The 18,718-nt window shown below is 43.4% G+C and overlaps 1 protein-coding gene and 1 long non-coding RNA gene across 7 annotated transcripts in view; one reads left to right on the top strand and one right to left on the bottom strand.

Annotated features, from left to right (window-relative positions):
- The window catches only part of CRLF1 (cytokine receptor like factor 1), a 182,292-nt gene that overhangs the window by 141,639 nt on the left and 21,935 nt on the right, over positions 1 to 18,718 (top strand). The window lies entirely within an intron of this gene.
- LOC137510553 (uncharacterized) overlaps positions 1 to 18,718 on the bottom strand; it is a 43,525-nt gene that overhangs the window by 9,172 nt on the left and 15,635 nt on the right. The window contains exon 2 of the long non-coding RNA XR_011020504.1: positions 356 to 489. This is a non-coding gene — a long non-coding RNA (uncharacterized lncRNA). The remainder of the gene's footprint in view (positions 1 to 355; positions 490 to 18,718) is intronic.

The following is an 18,718-nucleotide window of genomic DNA, read 5'->3' on the forward strand; positions in this document are numbered from 1 at the left end:
TGGTCCGCCTACCGCCCACTGCAACCAGGAAATATAAACCTGGTTTACACTATGTGCCGGCGTGGTTAAGCCTTAGAAGAAGCACCGCCGTGCGAAACGGCCGTCAGGCTGCCCTATCACACCCTGCGCCCACTGCCAACTCTACACCCATGGTAGGACTGTATTGTTCTTGATTTTGAACTGTTTGCTGTATGCATTCCATTTTTTGAGCACAGTCTGGAATAAATGAAGCCTCTATTGCTACAGTGCCGGATGTTCTCTGTATCTTCTTTGTGACATTTTTTCTCCTACTCCTGTGTCTCTCCCAGCCTGGCAGCCCATGTAGAACAAGCACAGGGAACGCTTTCATACTAACCTCTTCTGGGCGCTGAGTCAGCTCTCCTCTTCTTCCTCTACTCTGCTGTGTTGACATCCACTTTTGGATCCTGATCACATGATATGACATTTAACCGGGACCCAGAGGATGGCGTCAGCATTTTTAATGCCCACCTAAACGCAAAATTGAACATGGAAAATTCTTAAAGCAATCATGACAACCAGTGAAGATGATAGACCCCAGTGTTTTTCTGTACATATCTATCCATACAAGCTTAAAACCTATCATCTTGTTTTTTCATATTAGCAGAGCTGAGGTCTTACTTGCTCACCACCTACTTCCTGTGAACTACAAATTGCTGCCTCCTCCTGCAGCATTGCTGGAAATGTAATCTGGAATCTATTGTTCTTCCTACTTTGACTGTCACATGGGTTCGATTCACAAAGCAGTGCTAACACAGTTAGAGACTTTAGGCATGATAACCATTGCACCATGCTGGTGAAAAGCCAGTTTAGGCCTGATAAGTGTAGATAAGTTGAGATCGCGCGCAAAGTCCTGCATGCAAAGCAGCACCATTAAACTCTATGCGAAGTGCACCAGACTTTGCTAGCACAACACTTTTGATCAGCTGTGCACTGTGGTGCTAACCCAGTTGGTGCTATAGTTATCACGCCTAAACTTATCACACCTAAACTTATCACGCCTAAACTTATCACACCTAAACTTATCACGCCTAAACTGATTTTAGGCGTGATAAAGGGCTTTACACCATCGTGCTAACTGTTAGCACCGCTTTGTGAATCAAGCCCATGGTCACAACTGATTGACCAACCCAACTACAAAGTCCAGAGAAGACAAGAGTCAAGAGTCCTTCCCCTTCCCTCTAAATCTTCTCATCTTCCCACCTTCTCATCATCCTTTCTTCCCTTCTCACACTTTCTTCAACCCCTTCCTGTTCTTCCCTCCTGACAAATTACCCCTCCACTATTTTGTTCCTTAAAGTACTCCTGTACCGTACTTTTAAGACCTGTAAAAACAAAATACAGCCTCACTCTCCTACTCCGGGGTTTCCTTCACTGTCTTTTCCGCCCTGTCAGCTCTCCTGTTCTGCTGCCCTGTCTTCTCCAATCTGTCGGCATTTTCACTACTATGGTGCTGACTTGAAAGTACTTCTGGTTTTCTTCTGGGTCATCGCCATAGGTGTGAAAATGCTGGCAGATACGAAAGGACACGGCGGCGGAACGGGAGAGCTGACAGGGAAAAGACAGTGACAGAAACCGTAGTAGGTCGGTTATGCTCTAGTGTTTTTTTTTAACAGGTCTTAAATGTATGATGGTACAAGGGGGTATTCCTAGGGAGGATAACTGCCATTTGCTCCCTGCCCAAATTCGATGTTCCAGTCAGTAGAAGATTTTGGCTGACTAGAACCGGAACCCCTGGGGGCACTGGACTGAGAAAATGGTGGAGTGGCATATGTCACAGCACCATTCACACAGTGGCACCTAGTGAAATCAGACCCCCTCTCAGTTCAGGGGGACTTTAAGTGGCATCCATGCTACTAGTAGGTACTTGGAGCTACTAGTTCTGTCTTGTCAGAGTCTTTTGCATCAATATTATGATGTTTGCCAACAAATATTTGGTGATTAGGCAAGTCTCTAAGTTGCTTTCAAGCTGGCATAAAGAAAGACGGCATTCACTTGGTCTACGTTGAGCATACTGGCCCTGTTTGCAGTAATATTTGTGCATCCCAAAGCAGACTATAGAGTTTTGGATTTCCTAACACTGCATACTGTGGAAGGATAGTGAGGTCTTAAATAACAACTGACGAACTACATGAAAAGAGATTTTTGTACAGGTAAAGCCACTTTTTGCAAAATATTCAATTGTAAGTATATGCAAAGCTAAAGACTGGCATTTTGTCTCCACGGTGTTTTCCACAGTACTCTCCACACCGCACCACATCTGTACAAGTGTATCACTAATTCTTGAATGTAGCAGATATGTTCATGTAAATGTGACATTTTGTATTCTCACGCCATGAATGACACCTAAATGTGAGTCTGTGCGTTGTGTTACCTGTGCCGCTGGCACTGTGATTATCTGTGTTGTATGTTTTCAAGTCAGCAGTCAGTATGTCATGCAAATGAAAATGCAATGACACCATAGCTATTAAAGTTTTGAAATCCTCCGGGGCAAAAGGATCCAAAAAGTAGAGTATGTCAAAATGTATATTTCATGTTATGCCATTCACTTGGGTTTCTTTTAGCTGACAAAACCTATTAGTATCCTTAGTAGGGGAATGTGATCTTTGGAGTTGCTGAAAGGCTTCAAAGGATTAGTGTGAGGATTAAATACAAAATGCACTGAAACCTCATAGGCTTGCAAGATGCTCTTTCCCATATTCTCATTTTTGCTGAAAAGACAAGTTAATCTCTCTAGTACAGATGTGTCAGGACCTTTCTATTGTTATATATTATAAAACAGTTTTGTTAGTTCTCTCTGGAAATGACTCTACTCACAAACTGGGCATGACTATTAAATAAGATGTACAATGAAGAGCAGCACAAAGTAGTTATGTTCAATACACACATCCAGCCATGTTCAGCTATGTCCTCATTACTTTTGAATTACGCACATGGGAATGCGTTACTAAAGTGAATACACTTTCTTTTCTTTGCAGTTGTTTAGTAAATCACCCGCATATTGTGAGTAGTAAAAATGTTTCTGTACCGTGTTAGCCAAACAAATTATGTAGGTAGAAAAAAACAAGGTCCTGCAAAAGTAATACCTTTTAATGGCTTACTGATAAAGTTAAATTATGAAAGCTTTCTGGGATCTAGTCCCCTTCTTCAGGGATATTTCCAGATGTTAGCTAAACTAATACACTGATGCAGGTAAAAAGACAGCACAACTGCCAGCTTTGTGTTTACTATTTACCTGCATAATTGTTTTACTTCAGCTAACATCTGGAAATCAGCACTGTAGAGAGGGTAGTGGATTGGCACAAGATGGTGTGCTGACCTTCAGGGGGGGGGGGGGGTATATGTTCACTCACTGTGCCTCCGGATTAGTAGTCACATTCAAACGTAGAGAGAGGAAGATTTCCAGGCACCAGTTGAGTTGCAAAGCACACCACACTTTATTTCATCCCACCATAAAAGACAGAGCAAAAGCAAATGGCAGACTGACAGACGTTTTGCAAGAACACTTGCTTTCTCAGAGACCAAGGTCTCTGAGGAAGCAAGCGTTCTTGTATAACAGCTGTCAGGCCGCCATTTGCTGTAGCTGTGTTATGGTGGGATGAAATAAAGTGTGGTGTGCTTTGCAACTCAACTGGTGTCTGGAAATCTTTCTCTCTGTACGTTTTAACATCTGGAAATGTGCCTAAAGAAGGGGACTAGATCCCCGAAAGCTTGCATAATACAACTCTATCAGTTAGCCATTAAAAGGTATTACTTTAACAAGACTTTGTTTTTTTTCTACTTACATATTGTGAAAAACCCTTATTACATATAAAAATGTTAATATTTCTTTAAAATTAAAAATATTTGTCCATTTTCATATTTTCCATGTTTTTGACAAAAGTGAAACTGTAGTGGAACTCTGCCACCGCTACTTTGTACAGTTGCCACTGGCGACGGCTATTTTTTTTGCCCATATTGTCTGTTTCGGGTGTAATTTGCCACCAAAGGATGTAAAAATATGTTTGCATCCCGAAAATCAAAGACATTTTGCCGCATTTTAAGTGAACGCTGCAATGACTGTATGTAAACACTTCCAGTTGTACAAAGCTGGGAAGGAAAAACCTTCCAGCTGTAGTTTCTAGTACAGTGCTATTGCCTGGTCATCTCCAGCCATTCTCCAGTGCTATCTTTATCACCTCATCCCTGCTTCTTCTTTCTGCAAACAGTGTGAAAGCTGCCTGGATTTCTTCCATCTTCCCTGTGTAACTCTGGCAGTATGTTTAAAAAATTATTGTAGCCATTATAAACCTTATACATCACATTACTGTACTTATGTTCCTAGAGCTCAGAAGGCCACTCTCCTCTTCTTTCCACATCACAATACAGCAACAGTGCAGAAACTCCTTCACTACACGCCACAATAGCAGGGTACGAATTTGTGTACTGCAGTGCTGCTGTGTGATGTGGGAGAAATCAGCTGCAATTTAGATAAACATGTTCAGAGGTTGCTATTCCTTCCTATACAGTAGGCTTAATGTGTCGATGGGATCAGGAGCACAGAACATTTCTATGCTGTAAGTAGTGGGACAGCAGTGGGAGGTGAAGTATGGGCTGAGCAAGCAGTCCTACAGTATCTAAAAAGGGACATCATATGCTTCAATAGCCAGAGCCCTCGTGACAGGCTCGCCTGATACTATGCAAGTACTTTCCCCCTAAGGGGATCTCCCCCCCAGCGGTTGCCTTCCCATAGGATAATTCCTCGAGGATCTACTTCATTATCTCACCGAAGGCCTCCTAGGAGGCCCCCCTCTGCAACTGTGCCCCGAGGGTCCCCCGCTATTATATTACAACTCGATTCTCAGGCCCCCTGCGCTGGCCCTCCCTTTCCCCGTGCAGAGGTTTTTGAACCCAATACAGTTCTGCGGTATGCCCTCTGGGACCAATTTTGCTTTATCCGGGGGGACGTGGTGCCCCTACTACCATGCCTATGCATCTCGGTTAGATGGAGCATATTTTTCCCGGAGGGTATTGCTGTAATGTTACGCTGGTGTTGGGTGGGGAGAGCGCATGGTGGGATGCCCTTCTGTGGGAGGTAGCCCTGTGACGGGGCCCGCAGCTACTGCCTCCCCATAGCCCTCTAAGGTTTAAGTCATATTGACTATATTTGCCCTGTTCCTCATTAGAGAATGTGTACTCTATATCATGGGTTCTATGAACTTATTACTCAGCGGATTTCCACAGGAGCCCCGTCGGCGGCTCTTCTCAGTAGCTACAGCTCTTTCAAGATGTATTTTTACTTTAGGTGATATTTGCAGTTATGGTGTCTGTATGTATATATGGGTGCTTTCGTTTGGGAGTGGGGGTATATATATATATATATATATATATATATATATATATATATGCATACGTGGGTGGTGATATCTGTGGCACTCGTCGGCAAAAGTTTAATATCTCAGCTCTGCCGGGATTTGCTACAGTCCTACCTTGGGTGTATGCTTCCTACTGGGATGCACTGCTATTAGATGATGTGACGTGTCCCTCGGGCTGAGCCAGGGGAGAACTCTAAGCGAGTATTAGAGCACGTCGCGACTAACAGCCTTCTTTCCTGTGCCATAGCCTTAGAGTTACACGTTTTCACATAGCATATCGCACTACCCTCCCCCTTGTGGCGATATATCTCCCACTCTCTATTAGCAGGTTTGTCTGTTTTAATCAGGCAAACGGGAGCTGGGGAGCTTTGGGAGGCGGTTAGATCTTCCTCTTAATTACCTGCCTCTTGTTCCTGCTGGGGGAGGGAGAAATCATAAGAATACACGTAGCTTACTCCTCATCTGCGTCGGGGGGGCAGAAAGACCAAATGAGATCAGGAACATGGGGCTATCCGAGAAGGAGGAGCAGGGGAGACTAAAGCGGGTTAGTTACGGGTACTGTTGATGGACGCCCGGCTACATTTGTGGGGGCTCCGACATGCAGAGTGGATTTTTCCTAATTATCACAATAAGAATAATAATATGGTTTAGTATTGATTGTGCTCTATAATGACTCGTGGCCGGGGGTGAGGGAAGAGTGGTCTGGGTGAGTATGGACCTTCTCCTCCCTTTCCCCGTTATGGTCGGCGTCAGAAAGTCATCCTCCCTGTCGATGGGACGATGGTCTGACCTAACATGGGTGGTATGGTTGTTGGAGCTTATACTCCAAGTTCCATACTCGTTGGGGCATTTACCCCAAAATGTTTCCTTTTCCTTTTTTGTGCTTTTTCCTATCCTTTCTTTTCTGAGTGTGCTCGTTGCCAGGGAGTGGAGTGTTGGGCGGGGGGGGCGGGGGAGATGGGGGGACTATGGCATCACTTAAGACTATGACGCTCAATGTCCATGGGCTAAACATCCCCGAAAAACGTTCAGCCCTTCTTTCTGAATTACACAGGTCCAGAATACAGGTAGCGTTCCTCCAGGAAACACACTTTAGAGGTACAGATCACCCCAGATTTGGTAATTCAAGATTTCCACAGGTTTTCCTAAGTAATTCCCCTGACACCAAGACGAAAGGTGTGGCAATCATTCTCTCTAGACAGGTCTGCCTAACCCAAATTCAGCAGTTCTCAGACCCGGGGGGGCGGTTCCACCTATTAAAGGGCATACTCAATCAAAGAAAAGTGACACTTGGCACTTTCTACGCCCCAAATTCGGGACAGTATACATTTCTTGAGAAGTTCCTAACTGAACTTGACGCTTTCGCTGAAGGCAGTGTGATCATAGGCGGAGATCTGAATGTGGCGCTGGACCCTTCATTGGACTCCTCCACTGGTAGATCCACCATCCCACATAGACTCATCCAGAGATGTAAATTAGCGCTTCAGGCACGTCAGTTAGTAGACCCGTGGCGTATTCTGAACCCGTCTAGTCGCGAATATACCTTTTTCTCACATCCCCATAATCTTTATTCGCGTATTGATTACATTTTCTCCTCACACAACCTGCTATCAGAGATTGTTGAGGCAGACATCTGTACGAGAACAATTTCGGATCATGCGGCTGCAACAATATCTTTCTCTATTCTGGAGAAGAGGAGGGGTCCAATGAATTGGCGCCTAAACACATCTCTATTAAAAGATAGGGAGGTGAGCGGGAGAGTAAGAGGCGCCATTGAGCGGTATTTCAATACCAATAACACAGAAGATATGTCACCAATGTCACTTTGGGCAGCACATAAATGTGTTATCAGGGGAATCCTTATCCAGGAGGGGAGTAGGAAGAAACGGGCGCAGAATGAAGCAATAGAAAAATCTCTCTTAGAACTACGTAGGTTGGAGCTGCTTCATAGAAACTCTCCTCCTAGTGGAGTCTTGGATGCTTTGAAAACCGAAAGGGAGAAACTGAAGAGCTTACTATTCTCCAGGGCACGACATGCTGCACAACGCTGCAAAAGATATTACTACGAGTATGGAAATAAATGTAGTACCCTACTGGCTAGGGCCCTGAGAAAGCAACAAGCTGCAAATTACATCCCACATATCAACGACTCTGCCTCAGTCAAACACCATAGGACAGCCTCTATAGCTAGAATCTTTAAAAAATTCTATGCAACTCTGTACAATATCTCGGTGGAGTCCCCCGGGTCCCCCCGAGCTACACAGTTATCCAAACTAAAAGATTACTTAACCCAGTCCCAGATGCCGGCACTGTCAGAGGATGAGATTAAGGAAATCGCAGACCCTATTTCTATTGAAGAGCTAAAAATAGCAATTTCCCAAACTCCCACTGGCAAAGCCCCAGGCCCCGATGGGTTCCCGCTTGACTACTATAAGCATTACCCGGACTTACTACTCCCATACCTACTGAAAGCCTACAACTCACTCTCTGATGAAACCAACCCCACGTCCTTCCCGAATGATATGCTGCTCTCACATATTACAGTCATTCATAAAGCAGGTAAAGACGCCTCGCTTTGTTCTAACTATCGCCCTATCTCCCTGCTGAATATTGACCTCAAGCTATTCGCGAAGATCATAGCAAACAGATTGTCCCCCTTCATGGGAAAACTGGTCCATTACGACCAGGTCGGTTTCATCCCAACACGTGAAGCTAGGGATAACACGATACGGACACTGGGGGCGATACACTGGGCTCGGTCAAAGGGCTCACCGATGATGCTTCTTTCCACGGATGCGGAGAAGGCCTTTGACCGGGTCCAGTGGGACTTTATCCAGAACACCTTAAAGCATATCGGATTACCCCAATCCATGCTTTCATATATTATGGCCTTATACTCAAAACCCTCAGCACGTATCAAAATTAATGGCGAAATGTCAGATCCGTTCCCTATCACAAACGGAACTCGCCAGGGCTGCCCGCTCTCCCCTTTCATATTTGCCCTCACCCTAGAACCTCTTTTAAGGACTATACGCGCTAATGGCGATATCTGTGGCCTCCATCTGCCATCTGCAGAACATAAAATCGCTGCCTATGCAGATGATTTGCTTTTTTATGTGACCAGCCCCCATATTTCCCTACCAAACCTACTGAAAGAATTTGATAGATATGGTGAACTGTCTAACTTCAAAATTAATCTCAGCAAGTGCGAGGCGCTGAATATCAATATAGACCCGGAACTCCAACAGAGGCTGGAAGTGAACTTTCCATTTAGATGGTCAGCCCGGGCCTTAACATACCTTGGCACTAAAATTCCTAGTAACCCCGACGATATATTACAGCTTAATTATAAGCCGCTCTTAGCTAGGGTAAAAACAGACTTACAGCGATGGGATGTCTCTAAATTTTCTTGGTTCGGGCGTATTAATATAATAAAAATGAACCTGCTCCCTCGTTTCCTTTACATGTTCCAGACCCTTCCTGTGGCAGTGCCGGCTACCTATTTTAAAGAAATTAGACAATGTTTCCAACGTTTCATCTGGCAGAGTAAGCCCCCGAGACTGAGATACTCCGTATCCATTCTCCCCAAGGAGAGAGGAGGACTGGCCATCCCCAATCTACAGTTCTACCATGCAGCGGCGACTCTGGTGCGGATTGTGGACTGGCACAGGCATGACTCTCTCAAACAATGGGTCACAATGGAACATGATCTATCGCACCCTTCACTGAAACATCTGGCATGGGCCCCAGATAGGGCCGTTGTATTGGGCATCACATACCCTTTGGTCTCTCACACATTGCACCTATTCACTAAATACAACAAGAAGGGCCTTTTGTCTGAGTTCCCTTCGCCCTTAATACCAATATTAGATAATCCTGGATTCCCTCCAGGTATGTGCAAGAGAGCATACTTACACTGGCGAGGGAGCCAAACCTTAAGAGCGGGTCAATTGCTGAAAGACGGGAGATGGCTGGATTTGGGTCCTCTTAGGGCTCAGAGGAAAAACCCTTTACTAGATGGCTGGCCCCTACTACAATTTAGACACTTCCTCTTGAGTCTGGGATCTAGACAACAACTTTCCCGTAATCTATCACAATTCGAGGCACTATGTTCTGGTGAAGGCTATATCACCAGAAGCATATCCCAGATTTATTTGATGTTATCCTCCTATGGAGAATCTGCTTTATATTTGCGTTCTAGGTGGGAGGAGACATTGGGCACTGTTTTCTCTGGCTCCCAATGGCAAAAGGTGACTATTCTTGCCCAAAAGACATCTGTGGCTGCTCATATACAGGAATCAGGCTACAAGCTATTCTCACAATGGTACCGTACGCCCGATAAACTCAATAAAATATTTCCCTCAGTAAGCCCCCTTTGCTGGAGATGCGGGCTACAGATGGGGACGTTCCTACATATTTTTTGGAGCTGCCCAAGCCTCTCCACATATTGGGAGTCTGTGAAGACAATAATGTCCAAGATTACTGGAGTAGAACCCTCTATGGATCCATCATACTATCTGTTACACAACACCCCCAGAAGCTTGAGCAGATATAAAAAATCATTATCCAAACACTTGATAAATGCTGCTAGGCTGCTCATTGCCCGGCACTGGAAATCTACATCCGCGCCTTCAGTCCAGGAGTGGCTACTGGAGGTGCAACATCTCAAAAGGATGGAGAACCTTACCCAGTCCATTCATGATAGGGAGGAGCAGTTTAGCCGTACATGGGCCCCCTGGCATGAATACGAGGAAACAGATGAGTTCGCACAATACACACACACTAGAGGGACTGGTTAATCCTTTTATTCAATAAAAATCGGGGGGTTGGCATACGTGGGCATTGAGACGTATTCAGACGAAAAGCTTCATGGGCCCTGCTCTCTCTTCCCCCCTCCCCGCCCTTCACAGAGGTTTTCGCACACTACCCTACTGACTTTTAAATGGCTGCGAGTTTACACTCCTGTTTCCTTATTCTCTTTGTCTTCTCTTTTTTCTCCTATTCTTCCCCTCTCTAGAGACTTTCTTCGTCTCTTCTGTTACTTGTATTGTATAAGTGGAGAAGCTCCGGGCCAGAGGGATGTAATCCCTTCTGTCTCCCTTCAGGCTAAAATGTTTCACCATGTAGCTTGAACCTCTAGGTCTTACTTTTTCTTAATAAAAGGCAGGGTCTGGGAGTGTGTTCCCTTAGGGCCCCGGACCCACCCAAGTTTCGAATTTTCCCCTATGGGGAGCATAGGTTAGAGGTCCCACCTGAGTACACATGGGGGCAGCCATGTGGTTTTTTGGTTACTGGTGTAGCTAATACACTTGCTCTCTGCCTGATCTATTTCATAAGGATAAACTTATGCCTGTCTTTTGTCCATACTGTGATGCAACTATTATCAGGTCGGCACTGTCAGTTGACCATTGCCTATGTTCCTTGCTTTTATACATAGTATGTGACTGTGTGTTATATGTTATCAAAATTTGTTAAATAAAGAATATTTAAAAAAATAAAATAAAAAGGGACATCATTCATGATTCAATGTAAAAAGGTACCAAACCAGGATGAGGTACCAGGTTTAGTACCTTTGGTATCAAGGGACCAAATCACGATGAAAGACCAGCAACATCTTCATCTACTGATGACTAGTATCGTATGTATAGCAGATATAAAAATGTAATTTTGCAAAAATTAAAATAACGAATGTACACACATTTGAAACAAGTTCATTAAATGGACTTAATTCAGAAACAACTGTTTTCAATACTGCACTGCTGTTAATGCATAAGCAAGATTTTCCTTGTCAGCCTTTGTTATCTTTTACTTATTTTTAAATCAGCTTAGACTTAAATTGAATTGTGAAATGTGAAGCTTTAGTGACCATTCTGGGACATGTATACTCTGAATACAACCTAAAGCACTATATACTTTTATTGCATGAATAAAATGTCATATTTAGAAAGCCAATTCATGTACCTGTTTGTTGCTGTGGGAACCTGATGTTATGCCAAATTCACTAAGTTATTGCTGGTGAGAAGTGCCGTTTATGGTTGTGGGAGAGCTATTTCACCTTTTAAAAATGTCTTGTATATTTTGCTTTCAGATTTCTGATACATACCATGCCTTAATTGCTGCCTATAAACTCACAAGGCCTTCTCTGAGAGGAATACCCCATAATATACATGCTTTTATAACATTGTAAAGGCTTGAGTTACTGGTATGTTAGGCAGCTACACAAATAACTCTCCTTTATATAGTGTTCTTCTCAGCGGATAACAGTGCCATCACACATACCACTTGACTAGGATTGGACAGCCGTGGCGGACACTGGGGAACATAAGTAACTGGATTTTTAAAAAGTGACAGCTATTAGGCTGGAAAAGTTTGTCATATCAGACCATAGTGAGAACGGCTGAAAGGTACATGAAGTAGATTTCAGCTATTGCAGCCTCATGCATGCACCCACAGCAATACCCTATCTCTGATGATTATAGGTAAACCTGGATTTCATAAGGAAAAGGTTCTCACTGTGGTTGTATTATGATTAATTAATTAACCTTTAAGCAACCATTTAATGCTCAGATATAAAATAGGTGTGAAATGCACATTTTTTGCAAAAATGTTTTTCAAAATCCAGTTCAAATTTGAGACATTAGTTATGGTCTTCCATGTTCTCTACTGGTGTTGAACCTTAAAGTATTCCTGAACTGAGGCTAGGATACCTAAGGTAAGCACAGAAATATGTTAATGTTGGATTCACATACCTCTGTGCATTGTCCATCTTCTCCTCGTGCCCCCTCCCCCCATGCAGATAGGTGACAGCTGTGTGATGTGTAAAAATTTCAAAAAGCAGAAAGTTAAAAATAATTCATGAAACTTCTTGCCACTAGTGTTGTTCATCTCATCTAGGCCTGTTGTGTACAGGATGCAGAAGCATATCCAGCACCTGTGTTACTTCTGATGGCATTCCACAAGACGTTAGCATATTTTCTCAGCAGGGAGAAAGGTCTGTCTGAGGATGCAATGAAAGTTAATGGGCCTGCAGTATCTGGCACAGATGTTGCAAGCAAAATTTGAGGCAGGAGAAGCCAATAAACTTTACTGAGTGCTTGTGTGTTCTGATAGTTCACGTAAATAAGTCTTCCCAGTACTGAATTCACAGGGATGCCTAGTATATGTTAGGAACATGTGCTGAATGCCCACTTTTGATGCTGGTGAAGAAAGCTGAAGATTGTTAAACATCTTAGAGTACCACATGTATCTGTTAGCCTTTGCGTTCCTTATTAGTGTACTGAGACACTACTACAGTGGGGGAAATCATTATCTGATCCCCTGCTTAATTTGTAAGTTTACACCCTTACAAAGAAATAAACTGTTTGTAGTTTTTATGGTATTTTCATTTTAATCAAAAGAGACAGAATGTCAACCAAAAATCCAGAAATAAAAAACAACTAATTATTAATTGATTTGCAAACCTGTAAGGATCCCTCCTGTAGTGTATTCTGTCCGTTGCAGTGGAGCTGCAAACAGACAGTTCTGGCTTATCTGCTTGCATTCGGTTGTGCATTCGCAATAAGTCTCATTGTCATTTGCAATCGCTCTGCAGTTCTGGGCAGCTCAGGATGCTGTCACCATTCCACCAATTGCTTGTTGCAGCTGAGCTGCGGCCAGATAGCCCTGGATTTCCTGCATGCATGTTGTTACATAATGCTGCACGTATTTCTTATTGTAGTCCTTTGCATGCACAGCCAGCTAGCAAATGGTAATCAAGCCAGCTCAGGATTGAGTGATTACCATTCAGCTGTGTGGTAATTTGCATGCTTGCATCCATTGGCTGATGCCAGCATAAAAGTCTGCCTCCCATTTCTGACCCCGCCCGACATAGCGTTCAGCTCTCTGAGTTGTTGTTGGGTCTATGCTGTGAAAGTTGTTATTGTAAATGTATAATGCCTTGCTCTGTAATGTCATGTCTGCTGGATGTTTGCTGACCTGCGGGGGTCAGTGAAGTCCTTCTGATCCTGATATTTAGATTCTGCCAGCACCACGTTGGTGACTGGTAGTATTCCTTCTAGCCTTGTTCTTGAGGACGAACTATAGCAGCAGTTGCCATTAGTTTGCTCCTACCTGTTAGTCTTGTCTATCTCAGTGTGAATGTTGCCGTCGCTGAAACAGCAACTAGATTGGCTGAGCATTCCATCTGTCTGTCTGTTGTCTGTCTTGTTAATTATCATTACTTGTGCTTTAGCTAGTGAGTTATTTGAGAGCTACATTTCATATAGTGCGCATCAGCACGATATATATGTACTCTAGTCAGTCAGTATTGTATTATTGTAATATTGTATTGTGTACCGACCTTTGCCTGCCTCTCAACTACAAATCTGCCTAATCCTTCCAATACGACTGACATCTGAATTAACATGTATGACCTGAGCCTGTTACCGACTACGTCTGTTGTGTATTGTATCACATAGCATCTAGCCTGATAGGCGGCCCAGAGCTGCATTTGCTCTGGGCAATCTTGCTCCCTTGTTCATTACTCTGGTGTCCATCTGTGGAGCCTCTTCCATTATCCAGATCTTAGCCTTGTTGCGCTGGGTGGTCAGAAAGTATGACCCCCCCAGCATTACAAAACCACTGAGTGAAATAAAAATTGAATCCCCTATTCTATTTGCATTTGAATAGCTTTTGGTCACAGTCATGTATTATTTTTATAGATTTATATAGTGCCTGCATAATCCATAGCACTTTACAGATGCAGTGCACACACAAACTATACAGATATTTACTTGAAAAGTACAAAGGGTAGTACAGCTAATAGGCAGTCATATGGCATACCTGGTAAGAGGTACGTAGCAGCGGGATGGGTAATTTTGGAGCCGCTTGTGCTAGGGAAATTAAGCACCACAATAGACCACAATTGATTATACTGTATAGCTAAACTCCAGGTTGGCTGTGTAGGGGAGATGACAATCATTGCTGGAGTTTGCCTGTTACATAGACACTCAAGTTCAATCACTGCGCATACTTCAATCCCTGTAAGGTCATAAAAACATATAGTGCCAAATATTGTTTGCATCAGGCTATATCTAACACACCGTGCTGCACACCAGGGGGTAGTGCCACCACCTTACAGGGGAAATGTAACAGGTCCCCCCTCCGTGCCCGCACTCACCGGAAGAGCATCTTGCTCAATTGCGTATCAGATCAAACTGCTTTGCCAGCCAAAGAGATTCAAGCAGGTGATAAAAGCACATCCATTTATTGGATTAAAAGCATCCGCAGGCTTACAGTTCCAAGGACACAAGTTTCGGCTCCACCGCGGAAGATCTAGAGCCACTCGCTCCCACTGCTTGTCCTGCTTCCGGATTACGTCAGTGCGCTCCTCCAACTCCGCCCCGGGCACTGACGTAATCCGGAAGCAGGACAAGCAGTGGGAGCGAGTGGCTCTAGATCTTCCGCGGTGGAGCCGAAACTTGTGTCCTTGCAACTGTAAGCCTGCGGATGCTTTTAAGCCAATAAATGGATGTGCTTTTATCACCTGCTTGAATCTCTTTGGCTGGCAAAGCAGTTTGATCTGACACGCAATTGAGCAAGACGCTCTTCCGGTGAGTGCGGGCACGGAGGGGGGACCTGTTACATTTCCCCTGTAAGGTGGTGGCACTACCCCCTGGTGTGCAGCACGGGGTGTTAGATATAGCCTGATGCAAACAATATTAAGCACTATATGTTTTTATGACCTTACAGGGATTGAAGTATGCGCAGTGATTGAACTTGAGTATTACTGATCAAGGTGGAGTGAACCTTTGGTAATTGCCATTCCTTGACTTTGGTGGTGTGAGCTTTTTCTCCAGTGGAGCGCAGTATTTTCATAAAGAAGATCTGTTACATAGACAAGTTCCAGAATAGTTGTGTTGCACATAAAGCCAACTAACAGTATCGACTACATGTATAGCCAACTATTGTTATTGGTTATGGCACTGGTGTATAGTGTTAGGTTTAGGTAAAAGGGGAGGGTTAGAGTTAGGCATAGGTAGAGGAAGTTCGAGTTAGGTGTAGGTGGGGGAGGGGGTTGGTGCTATATGTACTGTTGTGGTTAATGTTAGGCATAGGTAGGAGGGGTAAGTGTTAGGGTATAGGCTGGGGGGGTTAGCATTACAGAAACAATGGCAATAGTGGTACACAAATTACTAATACTAAGCCATCTGGGAGAGTGGTGTGAATGGTGAGAGTGGTGGGTCTGTACGGCGATATATCGATAGGAGACGTTTTTTGGTACCAGCAGTCTCTGATCCTTAACCGCTTGCCAACCGCGTCACGCCAATGGCCGTAGCCGCAGCGGCAGCCCCAGGACATGCTAACCCTGATTGGCGTAAAGTCCTGTGGCAACAGTTTGCAGGAGATCTCCCGCTTGGTGGGCGGAGCTCCGGTACGCCTTCAGTCTCCGAGCGGCGATCGCCGCTCGGAAGACTGTTACATGGCGAAACCAATGTGTATTTACATGTACAGCGCTGCGATCAGCAGCACTGTACTGGGGACAGCCGAGTGACACGGCTGTTCCCCTGGGGGACAAGAGAGCGATCGGCTCTAATAGGCAGAAGCATATGACAGCCGATTGCCATGATTGGCCGGCTGGGAGGAGGGAGGAAGGGAGGGATACAATTTAAAGCAACAGGTATTTTTATAAAAAAAAAAATATTTGTAAAAAAAATTAATAACCATGGGGGGGAGCGATCAGACCCCACCAACAGGAAGCTCTGTTGGTGGGGAGAAAAGGGGGGGGGGGGATCACTTGTGTGCTGTGTTGTGCGGCACTGCAGCTTGGCCTTAAAGCTGCAGTGGCCTATTTTACTAAAAATGCCATGGTCACTAAAGGGGTTTAGCACTGTGGTCCTCAAGAGGTTAAGGCGACAGAGACGGCCCATACGCAAGCTGTTAAAGAAATCCAATTTACAGATTTAGCCATGCCTTCTTTTAGTTCTCCATGGCTGAAAAACACACTGTTTACAAGCCTTCAGAGTGAGGAAGATGAAAAAAAAACAAAAACAGTACAACTTGAGGGCAACCAGTGCCGCCTTGTGGCAAGCTGGAAAAAAAACATACGCTAACACAGTTGTGACTGGAGAATGTTTTTATTACAATAATAAATGGGGGTTCAAATCCATTTTAAATTGGAGCACTCATTCACTTGTCAGTTTGAAAAACACCTTGGGCCGTATGCAATTTACTTTTTCTCCTGAGTTATCTCCTAGGAGACAATTTTCATATTCTCTTAAAATAACTATTAAGCATTTTACAATTTAAAAATAACCTAAAAGTTGGTTTAAAAGTACTACCAAAATTATTTTGAGTATTTTTTTGCTTGCTGGTGGTTTAAAAGGCATTTTATTTTATTGTGAGAATATACCCTAGGAGAAAACTCAGGAAAAATGTCAAATGCATTTAGCCCCTTGTATCTTTTCAGAATGTTGCTGCTGCATGATTTTGAATTATTGTATGAGTTTTTTTTAAAGAGGGATGATCATATTTCAGTTTTAGGGATGCTGTCGACTATTGGAAGAAAGTGTATGTAATGTAGTGTAGTGTAGTGTATGTTACAGACACAAACCAAGATGCTTTGGGACAGGAATTGTTTTATTTTTAAGTTTACACTGTATATGCACACCAGTTAATGATCAAAGTGCATGACCATGTAGTTTCTGGTAGAGGTCTTTACATTAATTACCAACCTCCACAGAGGTTTTAATACCTTTGTAATAATCTACTTTTAATAATGATTATGCAATACATGAGGGGAATTTATCCTTTCAGTTACCTTGAATGAGGAAAAATTATAACAAGAATTATAACAAGATGTGACTATCGTATTCTTTTTTATATTATGAATTCAGCTTATTACATCAGATAAATAGGGATTGTGAACATTAATGTTTGATATAGCATATCAAAGTAACTGATTACTGTAAATAATGTATATGAATGTCTGTTTTTGAGCTAGAATAACTGTAGTGGACTTGCTCTATAAAACTCATGATTTCTGTATCTTGTAGTGACAAGCGCTAGCAAGTTTAAAACAGCTGTGTGAAAGCAGAGTGGATAGCTCTGTCTTTAGCCTGTATATGTGCTATAAATGAGCATGACTAGATGCATATTTGCCCACAGAAGCATAACATAATGAACTGCATATCCATGTTCCTGCTCTCTAAATGGAGAATAAACCTCTTTTTTGTGATAGAATTGATACCTATAGGAGACCTACAGTGCCTTGCAAATGTATTCAACCCCCTTGGCTTTGTACCTAGTTTGTTACATTCTAACCTATAATTGTAATGCTTCTTAACTTTTTTATGTTTATGTGATGGATAAACAAAATAGTAGGAAGTTGGTAAAGTGAAATAAAAAAAAAGTATATAAAATGATTAAAAAACTTAAAATTGGCATATGCATATGAATTCACCCCCTTTGGCATGAAGCCCCTAAAAAGTCCTGGTGCCACCAATTACCTTCAAAAGTCACATAATTAGTGAAATGAAGTCCACCTGTGTGCAATCTAAGTGTCACATGATCTGTCAGTTTAAACACACCTTTTCAGAAATGCCCCAGAGGTTTCAACACCTAAGCAAGAGGCATCACACCATGAAAGACCAAGAAGCTCTTCAAACAAGTCAGGGACAAAGTTGATGTACAAGTCAGAGTTGGGTTATAACATTTTCTTTCCAAAGCTTTGGATATCCCCCGGAGGACCATCAAATCTATCATCTTCAAATGGAAAGAACATGGTATCACAGCAAACCTGCCAATAGAGGGTCACCCACCAAAACTCACAGACCGGACAAGGTGGGCATTAATCAGAGAGGCACCACAGCAGACCCATGTAATAAAGTCACCTGGAAAAAGGGCAGAAGGGAATGCCGCTAGTAGAATATTGGTGCTTCTGTGCATGCACGGGTGAGGGCGAGCCATACAGGCTCGCCCTCGCCACATCAGGGAGCACCAAAGCAGCAGCAAGGGACTCAGAAGACTTCAAGAAACTGGAAGAAGCTCCAGGTAAGTAGAGACAGATTTAACTCTTTACCTCGTTTTCCTTTAAAGAGAACCCAAGCCAGCTTTTTTTAAAATAAAAAACATACTACCTGATCCGGGGGGAAAGCCAGATCATGTAGCAAACTCCCCTAAAGCTTACTTTTCGTTTCAGAGGTCAAGGATTTTAACACTGCATTCAGAACTCAGTGCTCTCATCTGAGAAGCACAGAGCTCAGACAGGCAGGAAATGGGCAGAAGTTAGACAGGGGATAGGCAGTGAAAGGCCATTAAGGATGGAGGTGTTCCCAATGCCCAGAGTGGACATTTTACAGGAGTGCCTC

The sequence above is a fragment of the Hyperolius riggenbachi genome, chromosome 1, assembly GCF_040937935.1.
Source record: "Hyperolius riggenbachi isolate aHypRig1 chromosome 1, aHypRig1.pri, whole genome shotgun sequence".
NCBI classification, from domain to species: domain Eukaryota; kingdom Metazoa; phylum Chordata; class Amphibia; order Anura; family Hyperoliidae; genus Hyperolius; species Hyperolius riggenbachi.